A 19,370-nucleotide genomic window follows, 5' to 3' on the forward strand; every position below is an offset into this window, starting at 1 on the left:
GGGGTATCATTAGTCAGCAGAAATAAGCTTTACCTGTAGATTCACAACAGAAGAAGGGCAAAGTTGCATGTGCTATTGATAACGGCAAAATGCAATGTGAATTAATGTCCAATGTATGCAGGCCCATATGATGGATGATTCTGAATCTGCTGTGCTAATGTTGTCCCAGCTATGGTGTGGATGCTTATGGCCCATGTACCATCACCTGCCCCGAAACCAACAGATGGTCATAAGTTCAAATGTCTCTCACCCATACTATGGGCAGAAAGTGACAACATATTACCCGAAATATGTGACAGGATTTTTGCATAGGATAGGCTGTGATTTTCCTGATACAGTACGTTTGCCCAAGTCAAAATTTGAGCAGGACACAGGTGTGGTTGGGGTGTAACACATATCCCAGACAATACTAATAATTGTCAACAGCACATTTAATGCTGACATGTGCACAGTGAACATCTTTTCCAATGTAATTGTCCTATTGTGTGTTCACATCTTATCATGCCCATGCCTGCAGAATACGTTCCTCTACCCTACTAAAATTGGTTAGTCTAAATGATTGAAGGCATGTCAGACATTCATGCCACTCAAACAGCAAAATGTTTTGGGATCCATACATATACCTGTTAATCAGGGTCTAGGCAAAGTTTGGGCGAACACCATCATGGTTCATTAATTAAAGAAACAAATAATTAACGATCCTTGACTCAGAAGTCGTTGTGAAGTATTGAATGTGATTCATAATTGTAAGAGAAACGTACCCATTTCAAAGTAAAGTGCCCCCGTTAGCCAGTCATATCTGGCACCCTGGTGAAGTTTGCAACAGCGTCACTTAAGGGATTTTCAAACGTAATTGTGCCCTGGTAAGTGGCACTCTTGCTGTGAATGGACACACACCCCAAAACAGGTATTCACCTAATGTTGCACTGTATGTGTAAGTGATGCTACATGCTTTGAATGGATGACTAAGTCAAACAATTGTGACTAATCGAGGATGTGTTGGGTCACACACTGATGCCAGTCACTTACATACTCTCCCTTGCACCATTTTGTTCTCACTGTTGCTTGTTGGCTAGTATGCATGGAAGTATCCACCACCTGGGCAGAAACTTCATTCATTCTTACAATTGACTGGTTGCTAATTGTAGCAATTCATGCATGTGACCTTGGGTAACTACTTGCTAGTTTAGATGCACATAGGATCACATAAACTATTCCCCTTGGTCTGTGCAGATTTCCCCATGGGTCTATGAAGTACAATTTCGTTTGGATAGTAGGTAGAGTATTTAGGGGCAGCACACCCACCATGGTCTACTTAGTCCAATCATGAACTGACATACAGCACGCTGATTCAGGTAAGTGATTTTATTGACACATGAATCAAGGAGCAAGTGGTAGTCCTTACAGCAACCGACCCAACATAGCTTGTGAGCCATTGGATGTCCAGACAGAGTCCATGGGGGATACATGTAATGGGATATGTGGAGGAGAGGAGTGTTCCAGTGAGGAGGAGGACCAGATTGCCATTAGGGAAGACAGGTCAATTCAACAGTCCACAAATGGGTGAGATCAATAGTTGGGGAAAAAATTGAGGACAGTACAAGTTGAGAAGTAGACTGGCATGGTCATAAGCATTTTTCAAAAGAGAAACTGGCCATGTGGCACAGAGAAATGCTTCTATACAATTATTAGGTGGAAAGAGGTGAAGTCCACATCTTCGTCCTCTAAAGTGTGTGGTGCCTCCCGTGAGGGGGGTATTGCCAATGCCGGAGGCAACTGAGGCACACACCCATCAGGGGCTGAAGATGTGAATCCCCTGTCCGCAGCAGCATTTGTCTGTGCCCACAAGTAAGGCACTAAGAAGAGCTTGCTTATTTAGTTTTGTTTAGTTTGTGAGCTTATATAGCGCATGAATCACCCACTGAGGGGTATCTTGGCCCTCATGGATTTTCAGAAGAAAGTTGTTACTGCGGGCTGATCTAAAAGAGGACAGTTTTCAAGGCCTTTCTAAGTTTCAGGTGGTCTGGGCATTGTCTTGAGGCAATTGGAAGTGGATTCCATATGAATGGTGCCTGATATGAAAAGGCCTTTCCTCCTGTTTGTGCTTTCTTGATCCTGGGGATTTTGAGCAAGGATTTCAAACCTGATCGCAGGTCCCTTTGGGAGATATATTGATGGAGCCTCTCCGCCAGATAGGAGGGTCCATTTCCCCATATTGCCTTGCGTGTCAGGCAGCAGATCTTAAACTTCACACCAGTGCCAGTACAGCAACCAATGAAGCGGAGGGTCGGTGCCTCTTATAGCTGGCGAGGGGTCCTTATCGGGACTGAGGTACTCACAGACTTCCTCTAGGGTGCCCGCCACGGGTGGGTGATAGGCAGATCTTCTGGAGACCACACAACGCTGTCAGCCTTTCCTGTGACCAGAGATGCTGTTTGAATAGAGGCCAGGGTTTGCTGGTGGGTATCTTGGTCAAGGGTTGGCAGACTGTCATCCTCAGCAGGATTCTCATCCAGGACAGGCAGCTCTTCAGGAGGTGTTGGTACATCCTCTGGAATGAAATAGATATGTGTTATTGGTGATCTATGTTAGATGTTGACATGAGTAATCGGGTTGACATTCAGACTTTGTACAAATTTACTTTCTGGTCAACATTGATGCATAAGAAATCTGTACTGTGCTTATAGGTATTGAGGCCAAGTTGCACTGTTGTTGCCTTTCAGATGGCAGTATCTCTGCATTGTTCACACAACCACTGTGTGACAAGGTATCATGACACATATAGCAAAACAGTTACACAGCTCACTGGACCTGCTATTCGTGGAAGGGTATGCTCAGACATGAGTCCCTTGCTCACTGCACCATCAGGATTCAAGCAAGCCGGGCCGAAGACGGCTGTAATGCCAGAAACCGGTCCCGGAAGCTTGTTACCTTCCCAGTAAAAGAATTGGCTTGGTAGTTTGGTCTGGCCTGTTCCCATGATGCACTGGGCCAGGGACAGACTAATTTGCATGTAGCCAGGTTCTGAGCTGGGATGGTGCAGTGAGCTAAAAAATGGTGATGGATCAAGCCCAGATCTGTTGACTGGGTAGGAGTGTTCTGCTTAATTCAGATACTCTGTCCATCACCACCCCCTTTTCTGAATTGTTTTTGTCCACCATAAGCGTGGAAGGGTATGCTCAGACATGAGTCCCTTGCTCACTGCACCATCAGGATTCAAGCAGGCCGGGCCGAAGACGGCTGTAATGCCAGAAACCAGTCCCCGGAAGCTTGTTTCCTTCCCAGTAAAAGAATTGGCTTGGTAGTTTGGTCTGCCCTGTTCCCATGATGCACTGGGCCAGGGACAGACTAATTTGCTTGTAGCCAGGTTCTGAGCTGGGATGGTGCAGTGAGCTAAAAAACGGTGATGGATCAAGCCCAGATCTGTTGACTGGGTAGGAGTGTTCTGCTTAATTCAGATACTCTGTCCATCACCACCCCCTTTTCTGAATCATTTTTGTCCACCATAAGCGTGGAAGGGTATGCTCAGACATGAGTCCCTTGCTCACTGCACCATCAGGATTCAAGCAAGCCGGGCCGAAGACGGCTGTAATGCCAGAAACCGGTCCCCGGAAGCTTGTTTCCTTCCCAGTAAAAGAATTGGCTTGGTAGTTTGGTCTGCCCTGTTCCCATGATGCACTGGGCCAGGGACAGACTAATTTGCATGTAGCCAGGTTCTGAGCTGGGATGGTGCAGTGAGCTAAAAAACAGTGATGGATGAAGCCCAGATCTGTTGACTGGGTAGGAGTGTTCTGCTTAATTCAGATACTCTGTCCATCACCACCCCCTTTTCTGAATCATTTTTGTCCACCATAAGCGTGGAAGGGTATGCTCAGACATGAGTCCCTTGCTCACTGCACCATCAGGATTCAAGCAAGCCGGGCCGAAGACGGCTTTAATGCCAGAAACCGGTCCCCGGAAGCTTGTTTCCTTCCCAGTAAAAGAATTGACTTGGTAGTTTGGTCTGCCCTGTTCCCATGATGCACTGGGCCAGGGACAGACTAATTTGCATGTAGCCAGGTTCTGAGCTGGGATGGTGCAGTGAGCTAAAAAACAGTGATGGATGAAGCCCAGATCTGTTGACTGGGTAGGAGTGTTCTGCTTAATTCAGATACTCTGTCCATCACCACCCCCTTTTCTGAATCGTTTTTGTCCACCATAAGCGTGGAAGGGTATGCTCAGACATGAGTCCCTTGCTCACTGCACCATCAGGATTCAAGCAAGCCGGGCCGAAGACGGCTGTAATGCCAGAAACCGGTCCCCGGAAGTTTGTTTCCTTCCCTGTAAAAGAATTGGCTTGGTAGTTTGGTCTGCCCTGTTCCCATTATGCACTGGGCCAGCGACAGACTAATTTGCATGTAGCCAGGTTCTGAGCTGGGATGGTGCAGTGAGCTAAAAAACGGTGATGGATCAAGCCCAGATCTGTTGACTGGGTAGGAGTGTTCTGCTTAATTCAGATACTCTGTCCATCACCACCCCCTTTTCTGAATCGTTTTTGTCCACCATAAGCGTGGAAGGGTATGCTCAGACATGAGTCCCTTGCTCACTGCACCATCAGGATTCAAGCCAGCCGGGCCGAAGACGGCTGTAATGCCAGAAACCGGTCCCCGGAAGCTTGTTTCCTTCCCAGTAAAAGAATTGGCTTGGTAGTTTGGTCTGCCCTGTTCCCATGATGCACTGGGCCAGGGACAGACTAATTTGCATGTAGCCAGGTTCTGAGCTGGGATGGTGCAGTGAGCTAAATATTGGTGACGGATCAAGCCCAGATCTGTTGACTGGGTAGGAGTGTTCTGCTTAATTCAGATACTCTGTCCATCACCACCCCCTTTTCTGAATCGTTTTTGTCCACCATAAGCGTGGAAGGGTATGCTCAGACATGAGTCCCTTGCTCACTGCACCATCAGGATTCAAGCAAGCCGGGCCGAAGACGGCTGTAATGCCAGAAACCGGTCCCCGGAAGTTTGTTTCCTTCCCTGTAAAAGAATTGGCTTGGTAGTTTGGTCTGCCCTGTTCCCATGATGCACTGGGCCAGGGACAGACTAATTTGCATGTAGCCAGGTTCTGAGCTGGGATGGTGCAGTGAGCTAAATAACGGTGATGGATCAAGCCCAGATCTGTTGACTGGGTAGGAGTGTTCTGCTTAATTCAGATTCTCTGTCCATCACCACCCCCTTTTCTGAATCGTTTTTGTCCACCATAAGCGTGGAAGGGTATGCTCAGACATGAGTCCCTTGCTCACTGCACCATCAGGATTCAAGCAAGCCGGGCCGAAGACGGCTGTAATGCCAGAAACCGGTCCCCGGGAGCTTGTTTCCTTCCCAGTAAAAGAATTGGCTTGGTAGTTTGGTCTGTCCTGTTCCCATGATGCACTGGGCCAGGGACAGGCTAATTTGCATGTAGCCAGGTTCTGAGCTGGGCTGGGGCAGTGAGCTAAAAAACGGTGATGGATCAAGCCCAGATCTGTTGACTGGGTAGGAGTGTTCTGCTTAATTCAGATACTCTGTCCATCACCACCCCCTTTTCTGAATCGTTTTTGTCCACCTAAAGCGTGGAAGGGTATGCTCAGACATGAGTCTCTTGCTCACTGCACCATCAGGATTCAAGCAAGTCGGGCCGAAGACGGCTGTAATGCCAGAAACCGGTCCCCAGAAGCTTGTTTCCTTCCCAGTAAAAGAATTAGCTTGGTAGTTTGGTCTGCCCTGTTCCCATGATGCACTCGGCCAGGGACAGACTAATTTGCATGTAGCCAGGTTCTGAGCTGGGATGGTGCAGTGAGCTAAAAAACAGTGATGGATCAAGCCCAGATCTGTTGACTGGGTAGGAGTGTTCTGCTTAATTCAGATACTCTGTCCATCATCACCCCCTTTTCTGAATCGTTTTTGTCCACCATAAGCGTGGAAGGGTATGCTCAGCCATGAGTCCCTTGCTCACTGCACCATCAGGATTCAAGCAAGCCGGGCCGAAGACGGCTGTAATGCCAGAAACCGGTCCCCGGAAGCTTGTTTCCTTCCCAGTAAAAGAATTGGCTTGGTAGTTTGGTCTGCCCTGTTCCCATGATGCACTGGGCCAGGGACAGACTAATTTGCATGTAGCCAGGTTCTGAGCTGGGATGGTGCAGTGAGCTAAAAAACGGTGATGGATCAAGCCCAGATCTGTTGACTGGGTAGGAGTGTTCTGCTTAATTCAGATACTCTGTCCATCACTACCCCCTTTTCTGAATCGTTTTTGTCCACCATAAGCGTGGAAGGGTATGCTCAGACATGAGTCCCTTGCTCACTGCACCATCAGGATTCAAGCAAGCCGGGCCGAAGACGGCTGTAATTCCAGAAACCGGTCCCCGGAAGCTTGTTTCCTTCCCAATAAAAGAATTGGCTTGGTAGTTTGGTCTGCCCTGTTTCCATGATGCACTGGGCCAGGGACAGACTAATTTGCATGTAGCCAATTTCTGAGCTGGGATGGTGCAGTGAGCTAAAAAACGGTGATGGATCAAGCCCAGATCTGTTGACTGGGTAGGAGTGTTCTGCTTAATTCAGATACTCTGGCCATCACCACCCTCTTTTCTGAATCGGCCCTGCTATTCCTGCATGCATGATATGAGGTAAGGTCCACATCTGCTTTGGTGATTTGCTTTATTTTTCATTATGCCTATACTGATAGCGTTTTGAGGTATTGACACCACTACTGTGCACATGCACCTAGTCTCCAGGGTGCCTGCATTCCATGTGACGAGTACTCAGCCCACAGCTCCTGTGAAGGTGATGTGGGTTTGGTCATGAATTATTTAACACCCTGCAGTCTGCCTTTCACATAATACATCACATCCCTCTGCCTTGTTGTGCTGTCTTGCGTGCACATTTTGCATTCATGTGGCCATGGGTTTAGTTTTTCACACATATACTGCACACCTCTACACGGCTTCCAACCTTGCTCCATTGCAGGGATGTGTGAGGGCATGTACTTACCATGGGTTTCCTATCCGTGTTTACTCACAGGGGCATATTTACAAGCCCCTAGCGCCATCAGATTGTCACTTTTTTTGATCTTCCGGGGGCACTGTGTGTTGGCCCATACATACAAGGCCACACAAAGCCATCCTGCGTGGCTTTTCATGGCCTTGTAAATAAGGCCCCTTTTTTGTCAAAGGGGCGTGCATGGGAGTTGCTGTGGGCGTTCTACCACAAACACCTATTGCTTTTTGATGCTGCCCCAGATTTAGAAGTATCTGTAAATCTGAGGCAGCGTCAAAAACTAATTCCATTGAAAAGCAGACACTAGAGTGGTGCAACGAGGAGAAATACTTGTATTTCTTCTCGTTTATTGTTCTTTCTATGTGTGCAGTATTCTGCAGCACACATAGAAGAAGAAAATTGCCTTTCATGATTGTTTATGTGCAGGAAGGTGTCCCTTCCAGCTCTTAAACAATCATCCCTGCAACACAGGCACCTGGCACCATGGCACAAGAATGTCTGCATTGTCGCTAGGCAGCTTTTTTACCGCCGCAGCAAGGAAAAGCACAGGGCTGCGTCGTATTCTTGTGAATAGGGCGCATCCCTGCGTTTTGAAATGACGCAGTACGGCACTCCTAAATCACTTGCAGTGCTGTGCTGAGTCATTTCTTTGTAAATATGCCCCACAGTTTGCTCCATATTTGTGGACTGGGGGCACTGTATACCAACTCTGAGGGGATTGGCCCAGTTAAACTAAGTAGATTGCTAGCACTGATGCTCACTCTATTTATTCATTGCCAGAGTTGATTATCCGCAAACTCCGTTTGACTCAGGCCCCCTCACATGTGTATGCGTCCTCTGGCAATCCTAATTTTGGGCCAGGAACTCAACTTACTGCCACACACTGATGGAACCCAGATCATACATTGATTCTCATGTACATATAACACCAACAATATACGTGAAAATATCCATTGACTGACATGGTTGGCTGTTTTGAGGGCTATGGGTCAAGCTGTACCCCACGTGGTAGTAGTGCTGGAATTGATGACAAGTACCTACCCAGGTTTTCCACACCACTGGGACTATTCACCTCAGTCTCCAACCATCCATGACTCCTGTCATTTGGGGTGGCAAACTAGTTCATCCATTACCTTGAAAGATCCCTGTTTCACATCCTCAGACTTTGACATATGTGGCATGGTGAGACAATTTGTCTTCAGACTCCTTCCTGCCTCATGCTACTTCTTCACCCAAGGCCACATCACATGTAGGATGTAGTACCCCAATGGGCCCTTCTCTGTCATCCTTTCCCAGCTGTGACACAAGTGTGACACTGTCAGACACAGCAGTGCATGTGTATTGGTCAGACTACCTTGCATTACACATATCTTATCTCACCTCCTTGCTATGCAATGTCTCCATATTCAGACACAGTGACAGTTCAATGTTCTCAGCCAGCACTTAAATGCACTGCCATTCCAGGGGCCCACTAGGGCCATGCACCATGTTTTGTTTCAATTCTCATGGTCCTCTGAGGTGCATCATCTGCATTCACACCCACCCCCAGTTTGATTTAGTACATGACAGGAGTTTGGATGGTCCCCACCATGGCAGCTGACACCTGTGTGGTCTCACCCCCAAGTCGGGACAGCTTTTTAATGTAGTTTCATGGAGGTTACTATACATGTGGCTCTTGGCAAGTTCCTACGTTATGATACTTTACATGCCCCACACCTGATCCCCTTCTCATGTGAGCAGTTTCTCCTCTGACATGCCCATTCCATTGCTTTACAGTCCAGATTTGTGTGCTTATGCCCAAGTAATACACAGTGGTCTCATGCAAGGTGGGCTGCATGATGTGTTGTTACAGCCCATGGTTTTGGCTTTGTATTCAGGGTCTTGTAGTTCTGGTGACTGATGTTGTACATTCCACTACAAGTGTCAGTATACAAAGGTGAACCTGGGCTGGTGTTGCACTTCACACATGGAAGGGAGAAACGTGACGGAGATGGACGGAGCTGTGCAACATGTAACTGAGCAGTGTGACTTAAATTGATGTGATGTTTAATGGTACATGACCCAGATTCCTGCACTTTGCCCTGCACACAGCGCAGAGGAACTCGGGGACGTAGATAGCTGCACGGCACAACATGACCTTTTTCCCCACATTGCCCCTTGTTGCGACTAACCCTGTAGGTCTTGTTGCTTCTCATGGCCAGTACTGTCCTGTCCCAGGACTCCTGCACCAACTCCTCTGGGATGACAGGTGCCACCTGCTCCTACAAGATACCCAGCTCCTCCTGGGGCACCGGTCCTCCTCCTCCAGTCTGCATGGATAATTTCAGGTTATTGGCCAGTTTCTCCTTCCGCCTGCTCAAATAGTCATGCAAGTGTTTTTACAGTTGGTGACTGTCCACTTCGCTTGTCCCACGCTGTTGATCTTGTTCACTATGGACTGCCAAATGACTTCTTACTTCTCTAATGGCAATTTTGAGCTGATGTTGGTGCTCTGCCACCTCAGTGATCAAGATGTCATTCTCTTCCTCACTGAAATTGTGTTTGCTCTTTGTCTTCCCATGGGAGTGTTTCTGGACATCCTGGCTGGTGCTCGGGTTAGTGTCCTTGTCCTGGTCCCCTTGGTCTTCCTGGACTATTGTGTCCTGGCCCTCTTAGGCGTTTCCCTCTTTGCTCTTGTCTTCCTACTATTGAGCATCCTTGTCCTCCTAGCCCTATGCCTTGTCTTCATGGTCCTTTTGACACTGCACCCAATGGTCTGGTCGCTCTTGTTCCTGGTTCTCTTTATTGGTGTCCTTCTGAGCCTCGTCATTTTGTCCCTTGTCCTCCGGGACATCCAGGTCCTGTCCCTTTAATCTTCCTGGCTCTGGCTGTTCTGGCCCTCCTGATCTTCCTCACTCTGGTCATGCTACCCCCACGTCCTGGTCTATTGGTCTTGGAACTCTGGGCTCTATCTTATGGTCATGGTCCCTCTGGCACTCCTAGGCCAGTTCCTGGACCTGTTGGTGCTGATTCTTCTAATCATTCATTCTCTGGTCCTGGTCCTCCTGGCTCTCTTCTTCTTGGTACTGACCTCTCCATCTTCCTTGCTTATTCTGGCACACAGGGCCTATTGGCCTGGATCTTGTATTTCTTGACCTGGTCCTAATTCTTTAAAATGACCTCCTTTATCTGGTCATACTAGGCCTGGAAATCCTGTTATTCCTCATCCTGGCTCTCCTATTCCTAACCTTATTGCCTGGACCTCCGAGCTGTAATCCTCCTGGTCCTGATGTCCCCAGTCCTGATGCTCTTTTTCTTTCTGACCCTTGTACTCCTGGTCCTGGTACTCACGGTCCGGTTCTTCTCTGCCCTGATCTTCCTGGTCCCTTTAATCTTTTGTTTCCTCGTACTCTTATAACATTTCCTTCTGTCTTCCTATGTCCCTGGTCTCAGCTACCTGGCACTCATGGCCAAGGTCATGCTGTTCCTGTTTTTCATATTCCTTGGTCCTGTTCCTTGTAGTTTGGATTCTCTTGGCCAAACTCTCCTGGACCTGAGCTACCTGCTATCTTAGCCTGTGTCTCATCGGTCCTGATCGTCCTGGTCATCCTGGATCGTCTTGTCCTATTGAGCTTATTATTTTAAACTTTGCCTTTTGGCCATTGTGGCCCTTCCTGGTTCCCCCAATCTTGGCCTATCTGGCTCGATTCCTTTGTGGTCCTCTTGGTCCTAGTCACCTTGTCCTGATTCCCCTGTCTGTCATCCTCGCAGCACTGGTACCACAGGTCCTGGTTCATCTTGCTTCTCATGTCCTGGCACTCTAAGTGTTTGTCCCCCATGGTTTCTGTTGTGCTTGTTCCCCTGGATCTCCTCCTTGTCCATTTAGTCCTACTGGTACCTAGGTCCTCTTGATCTAAGTTCTCCTTGTTTGGGTCATCCTGAGCCTAGTCATTTTGGACCTCATTCTCCTGCCCGCCACTGCTCATTCCACTTGGTCTTCCAGGTATAGATTGGCCTTCTTACCTCAGATCCTCCTCACCCTGCTACTTGTAATGATTGCTGTGCACCACTTGGTAATACACACCCTAGTCCTCTAGGTCCTGATCTTCATGACCCTCTTAGCCCTGTTTCTGGACTTCCTGGTCAAGACCCTTATAGTTTACCTAGTCCTTTTGCTCTGGCCTTCTGGATGCCATTGGTACAGCCCCTTTTGTCCTTCTAATCCCTCTGTTACTAATCCTAGTATCCTGGACATATCGGCCATTGCTTTTCAGGTCCCGATCTTCTTAATCCTCTTCAATCTGGTCCTGAAACTTCTGCCCCTTGTACTTCTGCTCATTGCTCGCATGACTCTGCAATAACTTGTCCTGTCACAGATCATCCTAGCCTTTCCTAGTTCTGATGTTACTTGACCTCCGGTTCATACTAGTCTAAGATCTTTCTTGCCCTGTACTTCTTGGTCCTGGTTTGACTGGTCATCATTCTCAGGTACTCCTGTCCCTAGTTGTTTAGATTCTGTGTCTCTGGTCCAGGACATTTTATCCTTGTCATCCTAATTTTCATCCATCACTCTTCCTGATCTGGCTCCCCTGGTTTATCTAGTCCCCTCGTTTTACTGTTCCTTATTCTTCTGATACCTGTCACCTTGATCCATGTAGTCTTGGTCTTAGTTCTGGTGTTTCTTTGTCTGTCCCTCATGTATCGTGTCTTATGATACTGGTTCCACTGGCCTTGGTATCCCTAGCCCTCCTAGTCTTCGGACCTCCTGCCCTATCCTACTCCTGATAATCCTCTTGGTCTACTTGTTCACCTATTCTACCATGCTCTTGTCCATCTCACCATGGGACCATCCTCATGGTCATCCTAGTAATGGTCCTATAGGGTATGGTCTCCCTCAACCATCTGGCACTGCTCCTCGTAGTTCCTGGGTTGTGGGTCACCCTGATTCCTGTAGTTCTTGTCACTTTAGTTTAGGACCCCCTTTAGTCTGACTCTCCTGGACCTTCTGATATTGTCACAATGGATCTAGAATTTCTCATCCTTTATAACTCCCTGGTAATTCTAACCTAAAGAGTTCATGTCCTACCAGCCCTGGTCGTTTCTGGTTGTGGTCTGCTTCGTCCTGGTCCTTTTGCTTCTGGCTCATTGTTTCTCTTTGATCTGATGTCTGTTGTCTTGGTACATATTAAATCACCAGGGGTATAGGGGGAAAGGTATTCGGTAGGGCTGACCCCCACTCAGACCAAGATTAAACAAAAAGAGCCCCACCAAATCTGGGTCATCCGTGTAACAGACCAATCAAAAGGGTATAGTATCCCAATTTTAATACATATTCCTAGGGTGTGTGAAATAACACTACTCCTACGGTCAGGATGTATAAATGACTTGACACAACAGAAACACAGGCCAACACATTCAAAAACTGAAAAGAATGTGAAAAATATGTGACCAACACATTCAAAAACTGAAAAGAATGTGAAAAATATGTGAAGAATAGAGTGAGTGCCTCACGGTAGCAACACCCGAGGGGTTCCCGGCTAACAATCACCGGTATACCGGTATATGCCAAGTCATTTATACATCCTGACCGTAGGAGTAGTGTTATTTCACACACCCTAGGTATATGTATTAAAATTGGGATACTATACCCTTTTGATTGGTCTGTTACACGGATGACCCAGATTTGGTGGGGCTCTTTTTGTTTAATCCTTGTTGCCTTGGTACTCCTGTCGCTCGTCCTTCTCTCCATTGGCCTCCTGGTACTGTTCCCCTTTGGTCTGTTTACTTAGGCTGCTACTCCTGGCCCTGGTTGGGCTCATTCCTCTGGCCCTCATAGCCCACCTCATAGTTATGGGTGAGGGTCTTCTGTTCCTTCTACCTCTGGTCCTTCTGTTCACTGGGTTCAGATACCCTTTGCTGAGATACAACTGTCAAGTACATAAATGAGGTCCTAGTAGAGACAGACTGTGCCCACTTAAAACACTACCTAACACGTTAAAAATCAAAAACATTACTCCAAAGATGCTTTGGGCAGGTGACTAAAATGTTAGTTTGGCTGAAGGGGCTGCTCATAACATGAGACCAATAATAATAAATGCCATAACCTTGGGTGAAAAGTATGAAAAAGTGCGCTTTTCACAGGCAGTAGAGTAAACTCCTCATGTGAATTACTCGGATGCATTACTTACCTGTCTCTTGATTTCACTTCCCCATTCCAAAAATGCCCCATTACAGTGTCTCACTCAATTTACCTCTGCAAGTGTCCCCAAAGCATTGTTCCTCCAAACACCAAATACCTACTACCTAGGTGTCCCTCCCTCTGGAGCCCAGATACTACCTATCTGTTGGCATTCCCTTTAGCTGCTGCATGTTGACTGCTGCTTTGTTGCAAGATTTGAAGTATCATGAACTTTAAAGAATGCAATTTATTGCCATGAGTGAATAAAATTTTTATATAACAGGTTTTAAAACCAGACTCTACATTCTTTGCTGACAGTCAAATACTCCCTGACTGAAGGGCAAAATATCTGTGTGCCCTATCCTGAAGGTTCTGTTTGATTTCTACATGTTTTATTTGAATGGTTAAATGACATAAATGCTTTTATTCAAAATGTATTTTACTGATTTTTCATCTATGTACAGTTTAGCTTAATTTGTGCATTTATCGTTGTATACACTATGGTACATTTGTTTATGTGCTTACTTTAAAGTGCCTCACACATGTTGCATCCCCATTTCAAGATGGCTGCCACACTACCATTGACTGTAGCCCCTAATTTCTTTATGGCAGGCTAAATAAAGACCTCCTTTACTCTATTTCTCCGGATGCTGGTCAAATTGTACATCATCTCTACTATTTAGTGTTTGGCCAGCTAACAGCAGAGAATATGTACTATTTTGCAGATTGCTGGGTAAATAGCATAGATTTTGAACTATTTGGCCAGGTAAATAGACACTCCCTTATATTAAGGCTATATGAATATTCCCTGAATACTCCATTTATATTCCCTTATAAGTTGCTTTGAGGGCAATACTCAGAGACATTTAAGAGTATGTAGAATAGTACTACTTTATATACTTCAAAATGCCTTTGTGAATAGACCTCTAAGGTTCTGATTTAGATTTGGATGTCATAGAAAATCCTTTCTACAAGTGCAATATTCGGAGAAGAATATGTTGGTGGAATTTCCTCCAACATATGGAAAGTGTGGGGGTCCAAACACTGGTGAAAAATCAGAGATTTCCTTATCACCTAACTCAACGATTGGCCCCTAAATCATTAGCAGGCAAGTTTCAGGTTTGGATAATGCAAACTTAAAGATGAGGAGAGTCTTCAGTAGCATTTTTTAATATATTGGAATAGAAGAGGGTACATTCTTGGCCATGGATCATACAAGCCCTTTTCCGATTCTCTCCAAATTTATCCAGCACAAATTTGAAATAACAGTAGAAATCTAGACAATCCTACAGTCTCTTCCTCATATTTATAGGTGGGTGATTAACGTAAGGGCTACTCAAAGTCAAAACACAACCATAGCAACTATTAGGTAAAGGGTACAAAAAATAACTGCTTTGTATTAGTGATATTAACAAATCATCAATGCTAAAATGTGAATCCAGCTATCACCCACATTATTTATAATTTATTTTCAATGTGTTCCAACATGTTATAAACCCAGCAGTTCATTGCCATAAGCAGTTTTATGCTTTTATGCAACCTCCCCGATTAGCTCGTTCATACATTTCCCTCAAATGGTTGACTTTATCATACACCTGTTCCCTGCCCTCCCTGTACTCAGACCCCTTTTCATCCACACAATTGTAAGACCACTGAGTGTAAGAGTTATAGAAGATAGATATTGATTCTTGATAAACTTTTAGATCAACTGTCAATATTAAATCCCACAAATCTTTGCCAAAGGTCTGTGGTCATTTATGTTGACCATCCATCCCTGGTTGGTATTCAATGTCTCTTTTGTAATTTCTTGTTATGACAGTTCCTCTATTTGAGGCTATGTCCATATAAGACTATTTCCTTTGCTAGTCCTTAAGTTTATTACTCCACTTACACCAAGAAATGAAAGCATTGGGGGGCGCGGCCAAGCGGCGAAGTAAGATGGCGCAGGCTAAGAACTCTCCGAGGCTAACCCTTTCTTCCTGCATCCATCCACCTAATCAATCCGTGCCCCAAAGTGGTAAATGTGTTTCGGAAGCCCTGAGGAGTGAAATGAGCCCAAGATCAGGGCGCTGGGACCAGAAAAACCTGAGACTCGCCGCATCCAGTTTCGGCCTGCTGCTTGAGGATAGCCGGGACCTAGAGTGAGTGGGTGCCCAGGATCGGTGCTGCGTCTGGCGGTCTACACACTGTGGCGCTCCCGGTGGTGTGCTCGAGGACCCAGGACTGCCGCAACACGGAGGGGTGCAGCGGCTGCGCAGACGAGGGAAGTGGGAGACAGTCCCTGTCATGAACACTGGAGTTCCGATACACCCCTGACCTGAAACAGCACGGTTGGCTGTTGTGTCCGGGACCGGAAGGGAATACCGGAGGGCCGTTTGTCTACAGAGGACGTGGGCTACGGAAGGCCCATCACCATCCCGTTCTCGGCCGCATGATGAGAGGTGAGCCCAGCAAGTGATCTTTCATATAATGACTTGGGTAGCGGCAATGACATCCTGGAGGCCGCGAGAGCTGGCAGTGTGGATAGGGCTCTAGGAGACAAGTGAGCATAGCACCGGGAGCGCCGAAGCCCCCCCAATGCCGGGAGTTGCAGCTCGCTGAGCATACGCGGAGATGATATTGGGGTAACTGCTGCCCTGAGTAGCCCTCTAGAAGGTGTCATTGCAGTGGCCCTCCTCAACGCCACGGCAGGGTGGAAGGCACATTGTTGAGAGGTGGTAGACAAGTGACAGGTTATGGAGCTGACGGAGGGGGCCCCAGAGGTTGAACTCGTAGGAACAAAGAAAGGGTCCCACAGCACCGGCGTCCCCCGGGAGAACATGATACAGCCAGCGGGTGAGGGGACGCAACAGTGAGGAGTTGTACTCGTCTAAGGGGCCTATACAAAAGCTGGAGTAAGCCGCCATCTTGGTCCCGTTATTGGTTGATCGTTCCCAGGGAGCCCGACGGCAATATCTGCTAGCTTATAACGACCCTCTGTAGAAGACCTAGACTGTGCTGCAGTGGTTCACTGGACAGAGAGGGACTTGCTGACACGGTCTGCCAGAGCCTGGGAATCCGCAAGCGACATACAAACGCCTGGGAGCGGATATCAGACTCGCAGTACGGCGGCACATACTAACCTTGCCGATATGTCGAATTCGATGGGCCTTAAGAACACCCAAAACAGCAAACTGGACAGGTACACCTGCCCGAATGCGGTCATGAAAGAACAGCACCCACCAAAAGATAAGTCTGTCGGAGGACCGGATGTCGATGCCCCAGAACATACCTTGAAAGATGTTCTGGACGCCATTGGTGAGATTTGCACGTTTCTGGAGCAGAGAATGGACACGATCTCCTCAGAGGTCATGGTAATTAGGGCAGATCTGGCCACGAACAGGGAGAAGGTTAAACAGCTCGAAGTTACCATGACAAGCCTCGTAGAAGACACTAACCAATTGCAGATCGAGGTTCGTATTCTTGAAGTGCCTTAAAGTCAGAGGAACAAGCAGCAAATGTATTTGTGGAAAGCCTGATCACCAACCAACTTCAGCCTAAAGGCCAGTCCAATATCTTTGTTGTCGAAAGAGCCCACAGGGTGCTGGGAAGGCGACCAACACCAGGAGCCCCCCCTCGTCCCATACTGGCCAGACTTTTGAACTATCGGGATAGAGATATCATCTTGCAGGGTAGCACCACCTATACGTATGGAGAACTCGGAAATCCGCTTCTTTCCAGACTTCACTCAGGCGGCTCACCGGCAGCGCAGGACATTCTTGGGGGTTAAAAAGAGATTAAGTGACAAAGGCCTTAAATATGCATGTTGTTCCTGGCTCGTCTTCAGGTGGATGCTGGGGGGAAGACCAGATTCTTTGAGGCACTGCAGGATGCTGCCGAGTGGCTAGATGGGTGGAGAGAACCAACAGATCACAGCTCCCAGAGAGACTAGGAGGTATGGGGGACCCCAGTCACTTGACCTGTGTCTTTGGGTTCTGGTTGTGCCCCCAGCTTGCACAGACTTTCAATAACCGACTACGAGGGGCGTGTGACATTGAATACAAGTATGGGGCAGACCGACTCAGGGGTATTCCTTTACATTGTGTATTGGGCGGGTGGGGGAGGGTGGAGGGGAGTGTACCCCCAATTTTCTTCACTTAGTTCAACTTTATGGTGACAGGCACTCTGCATGGGCAGGTCTGAGCTTAGAATGCAGGGGAGCAGGGTGGGGGGTGTTGGGAGGGGTTAATGCACAGTTATATGTTTTTATGGAATCATCAAGCCATCGTAGTCCTGCAGCACAGACATATTGATGACACATAATTGTCTATGAGTACGCAATTGGACAAAGGGTTTAAATTGATGAGCTGGAACATTAACGGTCTGGGAGACAAAGTGAAGAGAACAGTAGTGCTACAGTATTTCAGAATACATGTCCCCGACGTAGTGCTATTGCAGGAGACACATCTGGTGGGAAACACTTGTAAAGCCCTCCACAGGTGGGGATACAATCTTGTGGCACTATTTAGGAACTCCTTTCCTATGATGTTCAAATCCACATGGGAGTACACGGGGGAGATACGCGAGCATCACGTGACAATGGGAAGGAAATATGTTGACCCTCATGTTGGTCTATGTACCGCCGGGCCTCCAGGCACCCGCCTTTAAAGACTTGGGGCGGGGGGCGTGGCCAAGATGGCGGGGTGAGCGGACGCTTCCTCCCATAGCTCCTCCGGCCCGGCTCAGCTCGGCCCCGATTTCAGCGCTTCCCTCCCCCTGCGGCTGCTTTGCGGGTGAGAGGAATGTGTCGGAGTTCCTGGTGCACCTATTGATACCACTTTGACTCCTATCGCCCCGGGGGAAGTACCCCGAAAGTTTGCTTAAAGTTTGGAGCACGGAGGAGAGCCTGGGAGGCGGAGCGTATTGCAGTGCTGTCCAGGCGCCTCGGCTGGGCCTGGTGCTGAAAGCTGGTGATCCCGAGTGTTCGGTCCCGACGTGCTCCGGAGAATAACGGCACTCCCCGGCCGAAGCCTACGTGACCGGTACCACCGACGCGCAGCAGACCCTGGACCTTAGCTGGCACTTTGGCCCCTCGCTACCGACAACGGTGCATGGCGCGGCGTGGGCCCTGGACCTGGCGAAGAGGGACGGAGGCATCTAAACGGCAGCCGACCTGGGCGAACCCACTGGCGGAACTGTGAGACACTAGCTGTGGACTTTCCTTGCTTATTGAGCCCCGGGGGTCGCCGACGGTCTCGCCAGCACAGGCCGCTCTATTGGGCCCCGCCCTGCCGCCATCTTCTCCCTGAGGAGCTGGAGCTGGCGACCTCCACCTGTGCCTTTGGCGGGCAGGTGCCCACTTTCGCATTGGCTCATGTCCTGATCGCCCAAGGGGTGCGCTTCTGAAAGGCCCTGACTTTGGCCCCCCTGATTGCCACCTTGGTCGGTACAACGATTGTCTCGCCCCGGCCTGAGCTGCCATTTTGTCGCTTGTGACGCAGCACCCTTGTCCTCGGCGGGGTCTCACATCTGGTGCCCGCAGGCGACTGAACGCATCTACAGCGGCCGGCCCTGAACCTTGCCCATTGCAGTGGCCACGATGACTGGGAGAGGAGGCTCGAGAAGGGGCGATCGCACTCTGCCGGACATGCTCAGCAGGGCCCAGCAGCTAAGGGACAGGACGCAGCCGTCGCCGGGGTCCTCCCGGGCCTCGGCAGACGCAACTGGAGGCGAACCACCGGTCACGAGGTCCTTTATGGAGGACTTATTTAGCTCCCTCAAGGACGACTTCCAAACGCTAAAGAAGGAGGTGGCCAGCGAGGTGCGAGAAGTGCGCAAGGAGGTGGAGGGCCTTGGTGAGCGTGTTGACACGGTGGAAACGGCGGCCCAGCGCCGTGACGAGGAGATAGTCCATCTCCAGCAGGACGTTCTCCGTCTCCGGGAGCAGTGTGTCGAGCTCCAGGCCCACTCTGAGGACCTCGAGAACAGGTCCAGACGGAACAACATCCGGGTGCGGGGTGTCCCATCAGCGGACGAGGGGATGGATCTGGTGGCCTATCTACAGGACTTGTTCCGGGAGATTCTGGGAGAGGACGCAGAATTCCCGATCCGCATAGACAGAGCGCACAGAGTGGGCCGACAGCGCCAGTCTTCAGCACCCCCACCGGACATTCTGGCGTTCCTGCCTGATTTCCCCTTGAAGGAGCGCATCATGGCGGAGGCCCGCA

The 19,370-nt window shown here is 48.5% G+C and overlaps 1 long non-coding RNA gene across 1 annotated transcript in view; it reads right to left on the reverse strand.

The window, feature by feature from the left end:
• Nucleotides 1-1,352: 1,352 nt before the first annotated feature.
• The window catches only part of LOC147722504 (uncharacterized), a 68,835-nt gene continuing 50,817 nt past the window's right edge, over nt 1,353-19,370 (reverse strand). The window contains exon 3 of the long non-coding RNA XR_015310032.1: nt 1,353-2,551. This is a non-coding gene — a long non-coding RNA (uncharacterized LOC147722504). The remainder of the gene's footprint in view (nt 2,552-19,370) is intronic.

Source organism: Lissotriton vulgaris, chromosome 4_1 (assembly GCF_964263255.1).
Source record: "Lissotriton vulgaris chromosome 4_1, aLisVul1.2, whole genome shotgun sequence".
Taxonomy (NCBI): Eukaryota; Metazoa; Chordata; class Amphibia; order Caudata; family Salamandridae; genus Lissotriton; species Lissotriton vulgaris.